The 8187-nt window shown below is 39.7% G+C and overlaps 1 pseudogene; it reads left to right on the top strand.

The window, feature by feature from the left end:
* The first annotated feature begins 213 nt into the window (after positions 1-213).
* Positions 214-2875, top strand: LOC147572804 (endoplasmic reticulum disulfide reductase DNAJC10 pseudogene; annotated as a pseudogene).
* The last annotated feature ends 5312 nt before the right edge of the window (positions 2876-8187 follow it).

Here is an 8187-nt window from a genome sequence, read left to right on the forward strand (position 1 = left end):
TAGATTCCTCAAAGTATTTTGATATCTTTTGTGATCTGAGGAAGTGGAGATTACTGAGCCTACACAGATTGACATTTTGGGAGAAAATTTCATGGTGCTTGATTCGCTCTTGGAGTAACGTGAACACAAGTTCTCAAACCTGCATATTCTCTCAGTTGGTACCAGCTGTATATCTGAATGTTCACTTTCATCAGAACTTGTATCAGAGAAAGAATGGGAGTCTGCTTCAACGAAAATGACTACCTCCGGGACCTGAAATCGGTCATTCTGTTTCCTAATAGTGTATATGGCCATTTTCGTGGGAACAGATCAGGATTTTTACAGTTTACTTGGAGTATCCAGGACTGCAAACAGTAGAGAGATCAGACAAGCTTTCACGAAGTTGGCATTGAAGCTACAATCTGATAAAAAACAAACACACAAACAAAAAAAACAAAACGAATAACCCAGGGCGCCTGGGTGGCTCAGTCAGTTGAGCGTCCAACTTCCGCTTGCTCGGGTCATGATCTCACAGGTCGTGGGTTAGAGCCCCGCGTCGGGCTCTGTGCTGATGGCTCAGACCAGGGGCCTGCTTTGGACTCTGTGTCTCCCACACTCTCTGCCCCTAACCCACTTGCATTCCGTCTCTGTCTCTCTCAATAGTAAATAAACACTAAATAAATAAATAAATAAATAAATAAATAAATAAATAAATAACCAACCAACCAACCAAATGAATAATCCTAACGTTCAGAGTGATTTTCAAAAATAAATAGAGCATATGAAGTACTCAAAGATGAAGATCTGTGGGAAAAGTATGACTAATACGGAGAAAAGGGATTTGCACTTGATCCAGAAGGTGGCCTGTATGAAAGCTGGGATTATGATCGTTATGATTTTGGTATTTATGATGATGATCTTGAAAGCATGACATTGAATAGAAGAGAAGTGGATGCTGCTGTTCATTCTGGAGAACTGTGGTTTGTGAACTTTTACTCCCCAGGATGTTCACACTGCCATGAATTAGCTCCCACATGGAGAGACTGTGTTAAAGAAGTAGATGGATTACTTTGAATTGGTGCTGTTAACTGTGGTGATGATAGAATGTTTTGCCGAATGAAAGCAGTCAATGGATCTCCCAGCCTCTTCCTTTTTAGGTCTGGAACGGCCACAGTGAAATATCACGGGGACAGATCAAAGGAAAGTTTGGTGAGTTTCGCCATGCAGCACGTTAGAAACCCAGTGATGGAATTATGGACAGGAAATTGTGTTCACTCCATAGAAACTGCTTTTGCTGCTGGTATTGGCCAGCTGATCACTTTTTGTTGCAAAGGAGGAGATTGTTTAACTTCATAGACACGACTCAGGCTCAGGGGCATGTTGGATGGTCTGGCTAATGTAGGATGGATGGACTGTGCCACCCAGGACAAACTTTGTAAAAGTCTGGATATTATCACAAGTACTACTGCCTGTTTTCCTCTGGCGCCACATTAAATAACAGAGAGAAAAGCAGCGTTTTGTTCCTTAATTCATTGGATGCTCAAAATGTATTTGGAAATCACGCATAGTCTTCCAGATTTTGAGCTACTTTTGGCAAATACACTAACGGATCGATTGGCTCATCATCTGTGGCTCTTATCGTTTAGTTTTGGAAAACATGAAAATCCAAATGATCTTGAGTTGAGGGAACTAAAAACTCTACTCAAAAGTGAACAATTCAAGTTGGCAAGGCTGACTGTCCCTCTGCACCAGACATCTGTAGTAATCTCTCTGTATTTCAGCCATGTCTAGCAGTATTTAAAGGACAAGGAACCAAAGAATATGAAATTCATCATGGAAAGAAGATTCTATATGATATACTAGCCTTTGCCAAAGAAAGTGGTAATTCTCACGTTGCCACACTTGGACCTGAAAATGTTCCTGCTGATGACAGGAACCATGGCTTGTTGATTTGTTTGTGCCATGGTGTCCACCATGTCAAGCTTTATTGCCAGAGTTACAAAAAGCATCAAAGCATCTGCGTGGTCAGCTTCAGTTTGGTACACTAGATGGTACGGTTCACGAGAGACCCTGTAACACGTATAACATTCAGGCGGATCCAACAACAGTTGTATTCAACCAATCCGAGGTTCATGAATAAGAAGGACATCACTCTGCTGAACAACAGATCTTGGAATTCATAGAGGATCTTAGGAACCTTCAGCGACCTCCCTGACACCCACCACTTTCAATGAACTAGCTAAACAAAGAAACTATGATGAAGTCTGGATGGTTGACTTCTACTCCCATGGTGTCATCCATGTCAAGTCCTAATGCCAGAATGGAAAAGAATGGCCTGGACACTAACTGGACAGTTACTGTGGGCACTATAGACTGCCAAAAGTAACATTCTTTTTGTGCCCAAGAAAATGTTCAGAGATACCCTGAGATAAGATTCCCCCCCCCCCAAAACCAAATAAAGCTTTTCAGTATCACAGTTACAATGGCTAGAAGAGAGATTTGGGGCACGGGATTTCGACCTCAAGCATCCACAAATCTGATGACTCAGACTTTCGATGAAAAAGTTATACAAGGGAAAAATCACCGGGTGATTGAATTCTATGCTCCTTGGTGTGGACCTTGCCAAAATTTTGCTCCAGAGTTTAAGCTCTTGGCTAAGACGATGAAAGGAAAAGTGAAAGCTGGAAAAATAGACTGTCAGGCTTCGGCTCAGACATGCCAGAAAGCTGGCATCAGAGCCTATCCGACTGTTAAATGTTATCCCTATGAAAAAGCAAAGAGAAACATTTGGGGAGAGCAAATAGATGCCAGAGATGCAAAAGCAATCGCTGCCTTACTAAATGAAAAATTGAAAAATCTCCACACTCATGGAGAGAGAGATGAGGATGAATTTTAATGATGTGAAGATGAAGAAAAAAGAGAAAAGGAATTGTAACCCATGACATCAGAGGAACATCTTTGTAGGATGTTGCTACATTCTGGGTCACAATAAAGCAACATTATCTCGGAATTGTAATTGCACCGTCTGAATTCTGTACAACATTGGTATAAATGAAGGGACTGCAAGCTTTTTCTGTAAAAGGTCAAACTGTAAATATTTTAACCTTTGTAGACCATATACTTTTGTCACACAGTACTTTGTTTTTGCTTTGTTTACAACCCTTTAAAAAATCTAAAACTTTTCTTACCTCAGGGCCATACACAAACATCCCAAGCCACATTCAGTCCACGGGCCATAGATTGCTGACCCCTGGAAATGATACTAAAACTGCCTGGCTCAACCAGGAGCCTGCTCTGTCAAGTACATACATGTCTAGGGTCTATTCCTTAAAGTTTTGTGGCTGGCCTGAAAGGAAATAATTAGGTATTTATTTACCTGTCTGAAAAATTGTGTGAAATGGATTGTGGCCATAGTGTAATTAAAAAAAACCACACCCCCCCCACACACACACACAATGTGGCAAGCAGATAGCCTATTTTTATGGTGTATTATAATAAAGAGATTTTCTTTTTTTTTCTTTCTAAAGGTTGAAGAACTGATTTTAATTTTTCACAATTGAGAAAAATTTTGATAAAAAACTGCCAATAGATTTCTACAGTATCTAGAAGAAGAAGAAGAAGAAGAAGAAGAAGAAGAAGAACGAGGAGGGAAGGAGGGGGAGCAGAAGAAGAGGAGGAGGAGGAGGAGCATAGAGGAGGTGCAAGAAGACAGAGGAGGAGGAGGAAGGAGGAAGAGGAGGGAAGGAGGACAGGGAGATGGAGAGGGAAAGGGAGAAGAAGAAGAAGAAGAAGAAGAAGAAGAAGAGAGAAGAAGAACAAGGAGAACGAGGAGGGAAGGGGGAGGAGCAGAAGAAGAGGAGGAGGAGGAGGAAATAGGAGGCGGAATAAAACAGAAGAGGAAGAGGAAGGAGGAAGAGGAGGGAAGGAGGACAGGGAGATGGAGAGAGAAAGGGAGCAGAAGAAGAAGACGAAGAAGAGGAAGGAGAAGGAGAAGAAGAGAAGAAGAGGAGGAGGAGGAAAGAAGAAGGGGAAGTGGAGAGAAGGAGGAGAGGGAGAGGGAGACAGAGTGGGAAAGGGAGAAGAAGAAGAAGAAGAAGAAGAAGAAGAAGAAGAAGAAGAAAAGAAGAAGGGGAGGGGGAGGAGGAGGAGGAGAAGGAGGAGGAGGAGAGGAGGAGTAGGAGGGAGGAGAAGGAAGAAGGAGAGGAAGAAGAAGGAGAGGAAAAAGAAGAAGAGGCTGAAGAGGATGAGGAAGAAGAAAGGTCTGAAATCTATGACATTGGGTTCCACCTTTTGAAACTAGAAAAGGAAAACAAATTAAACCCAAACCAAGCAGAAGAAAGGAACTAATAAAGATAAAAATCACATGAAAGAATGCAGAAAAACGATAGAGAATAATCAATGAAACCAAATGTTTTCAGGAGGTGAAAAAAGGATAAATTTCTACCAAGACTGATCCCAAAATGAAGAGAAACAACGGAAGTATTAACAATATATCAGAAATTAGTAATGTAACTAACATTACTGGAAATTCACAGACTAAAAAAATAACAAAGTAATATTATGAACTTTATATAATTAATTTGACAACTCAGATGCAGTGGGTAAATTCCGTGAAAGACAGAAATTATCAAAGCTCAATCAAGAGTGAAGGGTGCCTGGCTGGCTCAGTTGGTAGAACATGTGACTCTTGATCTCTGGATTGTGTGTTCAAGCCCCATGTTGGGTGTAAAGATTACTGAAATGAAATGAAGTGAAATGAAATGAAATGAAATGAAGTGAAATGAAGTGAAATGAAATGAAGTGAAATGAAATGAAATAAAAAAAATAAAATAAAATAAAGGAAAAAAGAACAGATAAACTAACTAACTCTATATGTATAAAATAAACAAAAGTCTTAGATAAAGATCTTTCCACAGAAAACAATTCCAGGGCCAAGTGGCTACACTAGTAAATTCATCCAACATTTTAGGAAGAAATGTTATCTATTCTACACAAAGTCTCTCCCAAAAATGGAGAGGAGAAATAATTCTCACCTCATTCTATAAGGCTAGCATTACCTGAAACCAAAACTAGACAAAGATACTACAAGAAATAAAATTCTGTCATAAGCATGGGAGCACAATTTCTGAAGAAACCATCCACAAATCAAGTCTAACACTACATTGAAGAGGGGGGTGTGTCAACATGGCAGAGAAGTAGGGGAACCTGAAGTGACCACATCCCTCAAACACAGTAGTGAGGCAAGAAGATGTGGAAATCTAGGAATCTGGGCTACAGCGTGTCACAAACATCTCCAGGGGGCCATGGGGACAACTTGCCAGGTCATGGAGATTTTTAATCTATTCTTTCTGCACCTTCTGTATCTCCTTCTTATTTTCCTTTCTTTCTCTCTCTCTCTCTCTCTCTCTCTCTCTCTCTCTCTCTCTCTTCACTGCCTGGATTAAGTTGTATAGTTTCTCTGATTCTCTGCCTGGTCAATTTTTTGTCTTCTTCTCTTTTCCTTTGCCCCTGTCATTTCTCACTTTGTTTGAGATAAGGCATCTTCCATCACCCCCCCACTGTTTAAATTCTTTTCCAAGGTTACATTATGAACAAATCTAAGCACACCTGCTGGAATGGCCAACCCAACAATATGAGTAGGGAAATAAAGCAACCAGAGTCACAACAGAGAGCATGAAACACACTCCAAAGATACCTGTTGAAGGGCCAGGCCCTGGATAGTATATGACCCCTTTTTAAAATAGTAGTGCTCACAGGTGCAGGACACATGACAACTAGGAACACACATAAAGTAGTGAACACTGATGAAATGGAAGAATTCTCCTCAAAAGAAACTCCAGGAAGAAATGAGAGCTAGAGAATTGCTCAAAACAGATATAAACAATATATCGGTTCAAGAATTTAGAATAACAGTTGTAAGATTAACAGCTGAGCTTACAAAAAAGCATGGAAGACAGCAGAGAATCTATTGCTGCAGGGATCAAGGAACTAAGACATAGTCATAGCAATTAATAAATACTGTAAATAAGATGCAAAATAAACTAGATGCAGTAACAGCAAAGATGGAGGAAACAGAGGGGAGAATAAGTGACATAGAAGATGAAAGTATGGAAAATGACGAAGCCAAGAAAAAGGGTGATAAGAAAATATTAGACCATGAGGGGAGCATTAGAAAACTAAGTGATTCGATGAAATGTAATATTTATCCGGATCATAAGAGTTCCAGCATAAGAGAGAGAGAGAGAGAGAGAAAGAAAAGGGCAGATGGTTTACATGAAAAAATTATAGGTGAGAACTTCCCTAATCTGGAGAAGGAAGCAGACATCCAAATCCAGAAGGCACAGACAACTCCCTTCAGATTCAACAAGAATCTGATTCAACAAGAATCAGATTCAACAAGAATCGCCAGGAGGCGATGGTAGGAAAAAGTCCATGTGTTGAATAGGAAAATATGCTGCTAAGAATCCTTTCTCCAGCAACGATGTCATTCAGAATAGAAGGAGAGATAGGCTTTCCCAGAAAACCAAAAACTACAAGAGCTCATGACCACTAAACCAGCCCTGCAGGAGATCCTAAGGAGACTCTGTGAGTGGAATGTTGTCAAGGCTACAAAGGACCAGAAACATCACCACCAGCATGAAAGCTCCAGACAACACAATGACATGACATCCGTATCTTTAAATAATCACTCTGAATGTGAAGGGACTAAATGCCCTTATCAAAACACATAGCGTATCTGAATGGATTAAAAAAAAAAAAAACAATATCCATCTATATCCTGTCTACAAGAGACTTATTTGAGACAGGAGGACACCATTTTATTGAAGGTTAGGGGATAGAGTACCATGTATTATGGTACTGGAAGTCAAAAGAAAGCTGGGGTAGCCATACTTAGATCAGACAAATGAGATTTTAAACCAAAGACTCTAACAAGAGATGGCGAAGGGCATTATATCATAATTAAGGGATCTATCCATCAAGAAGAGCTACCAGTTGTAAATGTTGGTGCCCCCAACTTGAGAGCCCCCAAATATATACATAGACTAATCACAAACCGAAGCATTCTTATTGATAATCATATGGAGAGTGTAGGTGACTTAAATACTCCCTAACAACAATGGACAGATCACCTAGGCACAAAATCGGTAAAGAAACAAAGGCCCTGAATGATACGCTGGACCAGATGTTTTTGACAGATCTATTCAGAACTTTTCATCCAACAGCAGCAGAATACACATTCTTCTCGAGTGCACGTGGAACATTCTCCAAAACAGATCACACAGTGGGTCACAAAACAGCCCTCCATAAATATAAAAGAACAGAGATCATTCCATGCGTATCTTCAGATCACAACACTATGAAACTTGAAATCAAACAAAAGAAAAAGTTTGGGAAGCCTCTAAATGCATGGAGGTTGAAGAACATCCTACTGGAGAAAGAATGGGTCAACCAGACGATGAAAGAAAAAATTAAAAACATACATGCAGGCAAATGAAAATGAAAACATGACAGTCCAACCCCTTCGGGATGCAGCAAAGGCAGCCCTAAAAGGAAAACATATCGCCATCCAGGCCTTTCTCAAGAAATAAGAACAATCCGAAATACAAAATCGAAGCTCACACCTAAAGAAACTAGAAAAAGAACAGCAAAGAAACCCTACAACCATTAGAAGAAATAATAAAGATTAGAGCAGAAATAAACACTATAGAATCCAAAAGAAAAACCCTTAAAAACAAACAAACAAACAAACAAAAAAAATAGTAGAACAGATCAATGAATCTAAGAGCTGTTTTTTTTAAAAAGAATACATAAACTTGATAACCCCCTAGCCAGCTTCTCAAAAAGAAAAGAGAATCCAAATAGATAAAATCATGAATGAAAAAGGAGAGGTCTCAATCAACACCACAGAAATACAAGTATTAGAGAATACTACGAAAATGTATATGCCAACAAACTGGACAACCCGGAAGAAATGGACACATACCTAGACAACCACACATTACCCAAACTCAAATGGGAAGAAATAGAAAATTTGAAGAGACCCATAACCGGCGAAGAAATTCAATCAGTTATCAAAAATCTCCCAACAAATATGAGTCCTGGGCAAGAAGTCTTCCCACGGGAATTCTACAAGACATTTAAAGCAAAGTTAATACCGATTCTTTTCCAGCTGTTGAACAAAGAAATGGAAGAAAAGCTTCTGGACTC

The sequence above is a fragment of the Puma concolor genome, chromosome E4 (genome assembly GCF_028749965.1).
Source record: "Puma concolor isolate L17-30 chromosome E4, mPumCon1.1.hap2, whole genome shotgun sequence".
Taxonomy (NCBI): Eukaryota; Metazoa; Chordata; class Mammalia; order Carnivora; family Felidae; genus Puma; species Puma concolor.